This window comes from Lolium perenne, chromosome 3, assembly GCF_019359855.2.
Source record: "Lolium perenne isolate Kyuss_39 chromosome 3, Kyuss_2.0, whole genome shotgun sequence".
NCBI lineage: Eukaryota > Viridiplantae > Streptophyta > Magnoliopsida > Poales > Poaceae > Lolium > Lolium perenne.
In genome coordinates this window covers 278,747,901-278,760,791 of record NC_067246.2, presented here as the reverse complement: position 1 = coordinate 278,760,791, position 12,891 = coordinate 278,747,901, and positions in this window count along the sequence as shown.

Here is a 12,891-nt window from a genome sequence, read left to right as displayed (position 1 = left end):
GTGGAAAACATTTTTAGTCTTTTCTCCTCCCGAAAGATATATATCCACTATGGAATACAACATGGGTCATATTATCTAGTGAGTTATAGATTTATAAATAGTTGTAAAATTACTAAAGGAATATGATATTTTGTATCGAGGAAATACACCATATATGTGGCCAAGAGTTTATAGATGTAGCGAGTGTTTCTTTTGTTGTGAAAAAGTCCAATTTCTTTAATATATATATATATGTATTAATTTGAGATATTTTACTATAAACCATATTCTCCTGTCTATTTTAGCAAGCTTTGATGTTCTTTTCAAACTGTGTAGGAGCTATACAGTGCGATGGATCTGCCAGATTGCCAAGCAGAAAAGGACACGAGAGGCCACCCGTGTGCACATGGCATGATGATTAAGTGCTGCTCCTTGATTATGCCATTAGGGTCTTTGAGAGGTCGATCGGATGGACCTGGTACTGCCAAAAGTCCATCCCGTAATCATTAGGCGCCGGATTAGGCTGCGAAAACCTGGCCGGTGTGTGGTGGCTCTCGCTTGGTAATCAACTATTACCAACAGCAGATCCAATCCAATCCGATCGAGTCCACTAGCGAAAGCAAGGGAGCGACTTCTTCTTTAGCGTGGTTGGATGGATCGATTAGCTCTTTATTTATCGTCCCCACTAGAGATATATTAGACACTCAGTAGCTGTATACCTAGTCCATATTTTCGTTCCTAGCCTGGAGATGCTTGTTTAATTAGTAGAGAGGGTGGTTAGCTAGCAAATGGCATGTGCTTATGCAAGCACATGCAAGTATATATGTAGTACGTAGTATGACTTAGCCGGTATTCGTTATTTAACGACTGATAGATGATAGATGATAGATGTTTGATCGTAATTTGTAATTCAAGGTGGGTATGACCTGTGAGTACAGACTCAGCTTGGACGTAATGTCAGGACGTCGGACTTCTTTGAAGGCGAGAATCAACATGTGGTTGAATGATAATAATAGGGCAGTGGCACGTTTAGCCCATCAAAATTTAAACCTCATGTTTGACATTGTGTGGTTTTATAAAGACGAAAATTCTTTAGTGAAACGCTCAAAACCTGTTGAATCAGTTTATTGGACTCGGACTTTTAAAAGTGCTCTTAGGGAATGGTTTAAGGACATCCTCAAGTTGGAGCAGAGAAACCCCCTCTCTCTCCCGCGACCCGCGCCGCTCCCCCGCGGCGGCCGGGCCGCACCCTCTCCCGGCCGGCGCTCCCCTCCCCCTCGCGCTCCCCCCTTGCCGTCGCCGTCGGCGGGGCCGCCGGGCCTTGCTCAGGCGGTGCCGGCGGCGGCGGGGTCGACCTTACCCGTGGCGGCGCTGGGGGTGTGGGGACCTTGGCGGGCGGCGGTGAACTTCGGCGGCCAGCGGTTTGGCGCGGCGGGGTGGTACCCATGCGTCAGGTGGTGTGGAGGAGCGGTGGCGCGGTTGTTGGCGGCGGAGCTGCGCAGGCGGACGGCCATGGCAGGGCCTGCTCGGCCCAGATCTGGGCCCAGTTCGGGGCCCGGAGGGGCTGGGCGGGCGGGCTGCACATGGCGCGCCGATGGTGCTCCTTGGAGGTGGAGTAGGTGCGACGGCGGTGGTTGGGTGGCGGCGGCGCTCTGGCCGGCCTGCTGCAACGTGGTAGTAGGGTCTTTGCGGGCCCGTTTGGGCCCGGCCGGGCGGTTTGACCTCGCTGCCATGTCCGGTCGGCTACCGTGAAGGCGGTGGAGGTAGTTCCCTCCCGCTCGGCTGAGGTGCTGCTACCCCCGACCCGGCTGTCTCTCGTTTCTACATCTAGGCCCTGCTCCGACGACCACAGCGCGACAACAAGAATGGTTCAAGATCGCGGTGGCGCGTGCTGGTGGGCGGCAAGTTTGGTGGAGCACGTCGAATCGTCCGGTTTTGTGGGTTGGTGGACGGGAGAAATCTTGTCGGCAGGCCCGACACTGTCGCGGTGACGCCTGCGGGTGTCGCCTTGCCTTCCTGAAGGGCGGCGGTAGTCCCTCCTCCCCAATCCCTTCCGCGTATCGGGGGAAACCCTAGGACTAGTCCGGGCGGCAGTGGTGTCGTCGTCACTTACCTTGTTGAAGGTGTTGCTTGATACGCGGCGATTCGGCATGCTAGGAGTGTGGTGGCATTCTCCGGAGGGCGCAGCGGTTGCGAGTGGTTCTTGTTCTTGTCAAGCTGCCGGTGTCGGCTTTGTTTTCTCTTGTTTTTCTTTTGGGGCTTGGTTGTGTTGCAGCCCCAGCGTGCTTGATGTATCAGTCGGTTGCTATATTAATATAGCGAGGCGAAAGCCTATTTCGAGAGAATGGTTTAAGTGCGTGCGTTCATATAGATGAGTTTATGCATGTATTTATGAGTGTCGGCCTATGTACTATGTTTCAATTTTGTTCTTTGAAACATAAACTGGGTGAATGCTAATGGTAGCTAGTATGCTACTTACTTTTTTTTCTCTCTATCGAGCAGCAAGAAAGAAAGGAGAAAACAGCCAGTCGTATTCCAATTCGATTGCGATAATATGCTATCGTCCCACGCGGTTCGCGCTTGCTGATTTGACTACTGAATTTCGGGAAGATTTGGTGGCTTGTACTCATTCCGTTATCTTTTCCACATTAGAAACAAAACAGGTATACGTGCAAGCGCATACGCACGGGGGCCTGAAAGACGACGCACCAACGCGACAAAACCCGTATGGGCGGGGGAGGGGGGCCGATGCGCGCCAACAAGCATGGCTTCACGTATCTCCGGGACCGGACGGCTACACTTTCGTTTTCTTATCTGACGATCATCATAACAACGTGTTTTTGGACATGGTTCTGCCCTAGATTCGGACTAATCTGCCTCCAAGTTGGGCGCCAAGCTTCGTGCACGTCTTGTTAATTAATCCTCCTTTTTTAGTTCACAACGAAATGGATATCTAATTTACCTATGCTCTTTTAGTTCGTGCTCATGTGTCTCTCTTGTTAATTCGTTGCATACTCATGTGCTTTTTTATAGTAACCTTGAAACAGCCTTTCACTAAGCTTTATAAATAAATTAACCACAGCGATACATAGTTCGAGATCAAATCATAAAGAGAAAAAAGACGTTGCTAGGTCAACAATGCAAACATGTCCAAACTAAAAAAAAAAAATTGAAGCGCCCCATGGGCGGGTGGATGGAGCTCGGCCACTAGATGAAGTGGAAACATGGCACGTCGCCTGCCGTATCATGTCATCCAGCCGCTCTCTGTCTCGTTGTCTATTGAATGGGTACCGCTGTAAAAATGCAGAGAATTTGAAGACATAGTCAGAAGCGCATTGTAAGGAGACTTTCCTGATAACCATCATATTACGAATAGTCCAAAGGATTGTGTACATGACAGGAGGCATCTCCTGTTTCAGGTACTATTCGTTCGGATATCCAGGAACTCACCAAGTTCTTGGGCCTAGGAGTCGGGACTTATAGTCTCTTTGAAGAACTCCGAAAAAACCGGGCCGCGGAAAAACAAAGATTTGAGTCTTCAGGGATTGAAGGGGATTTCCGCAACAAAACGGTCTAAGGCAAGGTGAGCCCTCTAAATAGGGCCCGATTGCAAAGCTAACCGAGAAGGCCCCCGATGGGACAAGGCGTGGTACACTATCCATTGAGATGTTCCTTGTCCCTATGAGCCGCGGTGGCTACCATCAGTGTGGGCTCTATGGAAATTGCAGAAACGGTAGGGTATTCATCCTGCAGGGCACACCCTCCCCTCCAAGCCACGGATCCGGCCATAACATGGTACCATCTCCATTTTCTATGGAGAAGGAGATCTATAGGCGGATAACATACTTGATGTCTTGAAGGATCTCCCAAACTGAGACCTCCCACGACGATCAGAAGCCAATAGTAGACGTCATCTTAGATACTTTGCCTTTATTATTTTATAATAGCAGAATGCATATATCTATTTTACTATATTCGTTCAGTCTCAAAAAAATTGAGTGACTCAATTTTTTCTAGATGCACCAGTATCTAAATAAAACCAAGATATTTATTTTAGGACGGAGGGTACTCTGTTTATGCCCATATGCCATGGATCGATCGACTAGCTTTAGCTTAGGGCATCTCCAGCGTCCGCGCGCGTCCATTTGGGTCGGCCGAAATGGTCGAAATCGACCGCGCGTCCGCTTGTGTCGGGGGTGGCTCCAGCGGCACGACATATTTTTTGGACCGAATCATTTTTTTAATACATGAAACATAATTTACATAACATGAAAAAAAACCCAAACGCCTACTGCTGCTCCTCGTCGCTGTCGAGCACGATGAGCTCCAGTATCACCCACGGCCAGTTGCCATCCGGGGGCGCGTACGCTGGGCGCGCCGGCGGTGCTGGAGGTAGAGGAGGCGCCCAGGGCTGCGGCGGTGGAGGCTCCCACAGCTGCGGCTGTGGCGGCGGTGATGTCTACGCACGCTTCTATTCCTGTAGACAGTGTTGGGCCTCCAAGAGCAGAGGTTTGTAGAACAGCAGCAAGTTTCCCTTAAGTGAATCACCCAAGGTTTATCGAACTCAGGGAGGTAGAGGTCAAAGATATCCCTCTCAAGCAACCCTGCAATTAAGATACAACAAGTCTCTTGTGTCCCCAACACACCTAATACACTTGTCAGATGTATAGGTGCACTAGTTCGGCGAAGAGATAGTGAAATACAAGTAATATAGATGATTATAAGTAGTAATTGCAATCTGAAATAAAAATGGCAGCAAGCGAACATGTAGCAGAACTTGTTGGAAACGGTGTTTCAATGCTTAGAAACAAGGCATAGGGATCATACTTTCACTAGTGGACACTCTCAACAATGACCACATAATTAAATAAATAAATGCTACTCTTAAACACTCTCTTGTTGGATAACAAACACCATTCATTGTGTAGGGCTGCTAAGCACACCTCAAGCCGGAGTAAACAAGCTCCACAACGTCATAAAGGAATCACACACGATGCGCACACTGTCACCATCACACCGTGGAGAGTGACTCCGGAGTTCATATTAAAGTAACCTCTAGAGTGCATAATAGACAAGAGTAACATCTACATTTTCAACTAGATTACAAAGCTCATGATCACATAAAGATCACACCATGGGAGAGAGAGAGAGAGATGAACCACATAGCTACCGGTAGACCCCTCAGCCTCGGGGGAGAACTACTCCCTCCTCATCATGGGAGACAGCAACGGCGATGAAGATGGCGATGGAGTCGATGGAGATGGCTCCGGGGGCAATTCCCCGTCCCGGCAGGGTGCCAAAACAGAGACTTCTGTCCTCCAAATTAGGGTTTTTGGTGGCGGCGGAGCTATGGAACTCTTCTGGAGAAATCGTCCATCTTTTTAGGGTTTTCAGGGCAGGAGCTTTATATAGGCGAAAGGGCGGCGCGAGGGGGTGCCCGAGGGGCCCACCTCATAGGGCGGCGCTGCCCCCCTCCTGGCCGCGCCAAGGTATGGGGAGGAGGCCGTGGGCCTCCTCTGGCCTGGCCCTTCTAGCTCCGTGGGTCTTCTGGCGAAATAGAATTTCTGTGATTTTTCTGGTTTTTTCCGAGCACTTTGGTTTTTGGGCCTTTTCTGCAATAAACAGACATAATAAACAGAAACTGGCACTGTGGCATCTTGTCAATTGGTTAGTCCAATAAATGTCATAATATGATATAAAGTGCATATAAAACATATAGCTATTGGCATAAAACTAGCATGGAACACATGTTGGGATTCGTAGCATAGAAAACAAAAAGTTTCCTACGGCGAGAACGCAATCCAAGCCAAGATGCAATCTAGAAGATGGTAGCAACAAGGGGATGAACGAGAGTAACCCTTTAAGATTTCCAAAGCCTACAAGAGGAGGCTCTCGTTGCTGCGGTAGACGATCACTTGCCGCTTTCAAAAGCGCGTAGAAGATCTTGACGGTGCCAGAATCGGGCAGCACCTCCGTACTCGGTCACACGTTCGGTGTTGATGACGACGTCCTTCTCCCCGTTCCAGCGGGCAGCGGAAGTAGTAGATCCTCCTCAGAATCCCGGCAGCACGATGGCGTGGTGGCGGTGGTGGTGGAGAACTCCGGCAGGGCTTCGCCTATGCGCTGCGGGAGTATTATGTGGAGGAGGAGAGGCTAGGGTTTGGGGAGAGGGGGTGGCTAGGGCGCCGGCCAAGGGCAGCCCTAGATGGTGCGGCCAAGAGTGGCTGCCCCCCTCCCTGTCGTCCTCATTATATAGGTGGAAATCCCCAAAGATTAGGTCAAAAGTCTCCGAATAAGACCCCAACATAAAACCTTCCATATGACCAAACCTAGGGGGAGTGGGACTCCCCCTTTTCCTTTGGTGGGGTGGCCGGCCACCATGGGGAGGAGTCCACTTGGGACTCCTCCTCCCTTAGGCTGGCCGGCCAAGGTGGGTGGAGTCCCTCTGGGACTCCACCTTCCATTCTGATTTCTTCCGGACTCTTCTAGAACCTTCTAGAACCTTCCAGAAAAAATACCAAATCATTTTCAAACCTAGAAAATGACTTCCTATATATGAATCTTATTCTCCGAACCATTCCGAACCTCCTCGTGATGTCCTGGATCCCATCCGAGACTCCGAACAAAACTTCGAACTCCATTCCATATTTCCATATCTACTTAAACGACATCAAACCTTAAGTGTGTCACCCTACGGTTCGCGAACTATGTAGACATGGTTGAGACTTCTCTCCGACCAATAACCAATAGCGGGATCTGGAGATCCATAATGGCTCCCACATATTCAATGATGACTTTAGTGATCGACTGAACCATTCACATACGATACCGATTCCCTTTGTCACGCGATATTTTACTTGTCCGAGGTTTGATCATCGGTATCTCTATACCTCGTTCAACCTCGTCTCCTGACAAGTACTCTTTACTCGTACCGTGATATGTCATCTCTTATGAACCATTCATATGCTTGCAAGCTAATTAGACGACATTCCACCGAGAGGGCCCAGAGTATATCTATCCGTCATCGGGATGGACAAATCCCACTGTTGATCCATATGCCTCAACTCATATTTTCCGGATACTTAATCCCATCTTTATAACCACCCATTTACGCAGTGGCGTTTGATGTAATCAAAGTACCCTTCCGGTATAAGTGATTTACATGATCTCATGGTCGAAAGGACTAGGTAACTATGTATCGAAAGCTTATAGCAAATAACTTAATGACATGATCTTATGCTACGCTTAATTGGGTGTGTCCATTACATCATTCACATAATGACATAACCTTGTTATTAATAACATCCAATGTTCATGATCATGAAACTATGATCATCTATTAATCAACAAGCTAGTTATACAAGAGGCTTACTAGGGACTCCTTGTTGTTCACATAACACACATATATCAATGTTTCGGTTAATACAATTATAGCATGGTATGTAAACATTATCATAAACACAAAGATATATAATAACCATTTATTATTGCCTCTTGGGCATATCTCCAACAGTCTCCCACTTGCACTAGAGTCAATAATCTAGTTTACATATGAAAAGATATAACACCTTGGCCTTCCGGTGTTTTATCATGTTTTGCTCACGGGAGAAGTTTTAGTCAACGGATCTGTAATGCTCAGAAACGTATGTATTTTGCAATTCATTTGCATCGCAACCCATCACTCATTTTCCAAATGAGTCGGCATTATTCTTATATGTTCAGTCCTCTAGTGGAACCTTAATTCCGCGATCTGAAATATGTCACTAATATTGTCATACACAATATAGCTTCAAAATTCTGACATTATCGGAACTACACCAAGTTCTCCAAGAACTCTTCGACTTAAACATCCTCAGTCATTGTCAAAACAATGACATACTATGCCTTCATTTGTAGAATCCGTCACAATATTTAGAACTCTTCTAAATCTAGCCTTGTGCTACCTTTTAAACAACACTTAGTCTAATTGAGATTTGAATTTCATTTTTATATGTGACCAAACAAATATCGGTGCAATGCCTTACAATGATTTGTTTGTCATTACCCCATATAAAACTATATATGTATCCTTGGTTCTTCTAAAGCACACATGGATATTCTTACTGTTTGTCCAATAATCATCACATGAATCATTCTGGTATATGCTCCTAACTCTTTAGAGTATAGGACATCTGATTTTGTACATATTATTCGTGATCTAAAATCACTCATGTGTTTTTACTCATTGAGTGTCAATTACACTCAAGTCTTGTTAAACCTTCACATGAAAAGAACACTTTCTTAATATTTCTATATTGAACTACTTCAATATCCATTCTATGTACTTTGACTTAAACTTATTATGTGTTTCAATCTATCTTCATAGATCTTAACACTAAATATGATTCAGTCCTTATCCTTTCATTAAGTTAATTCTCAATGAAACCTTTTTAATCAAGTATATAATTACATCATTTATAACCAACTATATGTCATCTACATAAAGTATTATAAATATGTCTCAGTGCTCCCACTTAATTTCTTCCAAATGCAAGCATCTTCATCGTTTCTGATGAAATCAAAACTCTTTGACTATTTCATCTGGTAAAGATTCCAACTCCGTGATACTCACTTCATCCAAATGAAGTTTGTATACCTATCTAGTATTCCATGGATCAGCAAACTCTTGGTTGTATCTTGTATACACCTTTACTATACACTTCTGTTAAGTAATGTATTTTGCCATCCTACTAGCATATCTCATAAAAGAAATATGTAGCGATTACTAGAATAATCCACATAGACTATAAGCATTGTTACGGAAGATCTAATCTTATCGTATTCAAATCTTTGAACTTTGTCGTAAACAACTTTTCGACAAGTCGAGCTTTGATGGCGTGTATTTCACACGTTCGTTGGGCAACCCCAAGAGGAAGGTATGATGCGCACAGCAGCAAGTTTTCCCCTCAGAAAGAAACCAAGGTTTATCGAACCAGGAGGAGCCAAGAAGCACGTTGAAGGTTGATGGCGGCGGGATGTAGTGCGGCGCAACACCAGGGATTCCGGCGCCAACGTGGAACCTGCACAACACAACCAAAGTACTTTGCCCCAACGAAAATGCTGAGGTTGTCAATCTCACCGGCTTGCTGTAACAAAGGATTAACCGTATTGTGTGGAAGATGATTGTTTGCAGAAAACGGAGAACAAGTATTGCGATGGGATTGTATTTCAGTAAAGAGAATTGGACCGGGGTCCACAGTTCACTAGAGGTGTCTCTCCCATAAGACGAACAGCATGTTGGGTGAACAAATTACAGTTGGGCAATTGACAAATAAAGAGAGCATGACAATGCACATACATATCATGATGAGTATAGTGAGATTTAATTGGGCATTACGACAAAGTACATAGACCGCCATCCAACTGCATCTATGCCTAAAAAGTCCACCTTCAGGTTATCATCCGAACCCCCTCCAGTATTAAGTTGCTAACAACAGACAATTGCATTAAGTATGGTGCGTAATGTAACTAGTGACTACATCCTTGAACATAGCACTAATGTTTTATCCCTAGTGGCAAAAGCACAACACAACCTTAGAACTTTCTGTCACTGTCCCAGGTGTCAATGCAGGCATGAACCCACTATCGAGCATAAGTACTCCCTCTTGGAGTTACAAGCATCTACTTGGCCAGAGCATCTACTAGTAACGGAGAGCATGCAAGATCATAAACAACACATAAGCATAACTTTGATAATCAACATAACAAGTATTCTCTATTCATCGGATCCCAACAAACGCAACATATAGAATTACAGATAGATGATCTTGATCATGTTAGGCAGCTCACAAGATCCGACAATGAAGCACAATGGGGAGAAGACAACCATCTAGCTACTGCTATGGACCCATAGTCCAGGGGTAGACTACTCACACATCACACCGGAGGCGACCATGGCGGCGTAGAGTCCTCCGGGAGATGATTCCCCTCTCCGGCAGGGTGCCGGAGGCGATCTCCTGGATCCCCCGAGATGGGATCGGCGTTGGCGGCGTCTCTGGAAGGTTTTCCGTATCGTGGCTCTCGGTACTGGGGGTTTCGTCACGGAGGCTATTTGTAGGCGGAAGGGCAGGTCAAGAGGCGGCACGGGGGCCCCACACCACAGGGCCGCGCGGCCAAGGGGGGGGCCGCGCCGCCCTAGGGTTTGGCTCCCCCGTGGCCCCTCTTCGTCTCTCCTTCGGACTTCTAGAAGCTTCGTGGAAAAATAGGCCCCTGGGCTTTGATTTCGTCCAATTCCGAGAATATTTCCTTACTAGGATTTTTGAAACCAAAAACAGCAGAAAACAGCAACTGGCACTTCGGCATCTTGTTAATAGGTTAGTTCCAGAAAATGCACGAATATGACATAAAGTGTGCATAAAACATGTAGATAACATCGATAATGTGGCATGGAACATAAGAAATTATCGATACGTCGGAGACGTATCAGCATCCCCAAGCTTAGTTCTGCTCGTCCCGAGCAGGTAAAACGATAACACAGATAATTTCTGGAGTGACATGCCATCATAATCTTGATCATACTATTTGTAAAGCATATGTAGTGAATGCAGCGATCAAAACAATGTATATGACATGAGTAAACAAGTGAATCATAAAGCAAAGACTTTTCATGAATAGCACTTCAAGACAAGCATCAATAAGTCTTGCATAAGAGTTAACTCATAAAGCAATAATTCAAAGTAAAGGTATTGAAGCAACACAAAAGAAGATTAAGTTTCAGCGGTTGCTTTCAACTTGTAACATGTATATCTCATGGATATTGTCAACATAGAGTAATATAATAAGTGCAATAAGCAAGTATGTAGGAATCAATGCACAGTTCACACAAGTTTTTGCTTCTTGAGGTGGAGAGAAATAGGTGAACTGACTCAACATTGAAAGTAAAAGAATGGTCCTTCATAGAGGAAAAGCATCGATTGCTATATTTGTGCTAGAGCTTTGATTTTGAAAACATGAAACAATTTTGTCAACGGTAGTAATAAAGCATATGCATCATGTAAATTATATCTTATAAGTTGCAAGCCTCATGCATAGTGTACTAATAGTGCCCGCACCTTGTCCTAATTAGCTTGGACTACCGGATCATCACAATGCATTGTTTTTACCAAGTGTCACAAAGGGGTACCTCTATGCACTTTGTACAAAGGTCTAAGGAGAAAGCTCGCATTGGATTTCTCGCTATTGATTATTCTTCAACTTAGACATCCATACCAGGACAACATAGACAACAGATAATGGACTCCTCTTTTATGCATAAGCATATAACAACAATTAATAATTTTCTCATTTGAGATTTGAGGATTGTTGTCCAAAACTGAAACTTCCACCATGGAGCATGGCTTTAGTTAGCGGCCCAATGTTCTTCTCTAACATATGCATGCTTAACCATAAGGTGGTAGATCTCTCTTACTTCAGACAAGACGGACATGCATAGCAACTCACATGAAATTCAACAATGAATAGTTGATGGCGTCCCCAGTGAACATGGTTATCGCACAACAAGCAACTTAATAAGAGATAAAGTGCATAATTACATATTCAATACCACAATAGTTTTTAAGCTATTTGTCCCATGAGCTATATATTGCAAAGGTGAATGATGGAATTTTAAAGGTAGCACTCAAGCAATTTACTTTGGAATGGCGGAAAATACCATGTAGTATAGGTAGGTATGGTGGACACAAATGGCATAGTGGTTGGCTCAAGTATTTTGGATGCATGAGAAGTATTCCCTCTCGATACAAGGTTTAGGCTAGCAAGGCTTATTTGAAACAAACACAAGGATGAACCGGTGCAGCAAAACTCACATAAAAGACATATTGAAAACATTATAAGACTCTACACCGTCTTCCTTGTTGTTCAAACTCAATACTAGAAATTATCTAGACCTTAGAGAAACCAAATATGCAAACCAAATTTTAGCATGCTCTATGTATTTCTTCATTAATGGGTGCAAAGCATATGATGCAAGAGCTTAATCATGAGCACAACAATTGCCAAGTATCACATTACCCAAGACATTTATAGTAATTACTACATGTATCATTTTCCAATTCCAACCATATAACAATTTAACGAAGGAGAAACTTCGCCATGAATACTATGAGTAGAAACCAAGGACATACTTGTCCATATGCTACAGCGGAGCGTGTCTCTCTCCCATAAAGTGAATGCTAGGATCCATTTTATTCAAACCAAACAAAAAACAAAAACAAACCGACGCTCCAAGAAAAAGCACATAAGATGTGATGGAATAAAAATATAGTTTCAGGGGAGGAACCTGATAATGTTGTCGATGAAGAAGGGGATGCCTTGGGCATCCCCAAGCTTAGACGCTTGAGTCTTCTTGATATATGCAGGGGTGAACCACCGGGGCATCCCCAAGCTTAGAGCTTTCACTCTCCTTGATCATGTTGCATCATACTCCTCTCTTGATCCTTGAAAACTTCCTCCACACCAAACTCGAAACAACTCATTAGAGGGTTAGTGCACAATATAAATTGACATATTCAGAGGTGACACAATCATTTTTAACACTTCTGGACATTGCATAATGCTACTGGACATTAGTGGATCAAAGAAATTCATCCAACATAGCGAAAGAGGCAATGCGAAATAAAAGGCAGAATCTGTCAAAACAGAACAGTTCGTATTGACGAATTTTAAAATGGCACCAGACTTGCTCAAATGAAAATGCTCAAATTGAATGAAAGTTGCATACATATCTGAGGATCATGCACGTAAATTGGCTTAATTTTCTGAGCTACCTACAGGGAGGTGGACCCAGATTCGTGACAGCAAAGAAATCTGGAACTGTGCAGTAATCCAAATCTAGTACTTACTTTTCTATCAACGGCTTAACTTGGCACAACAAAA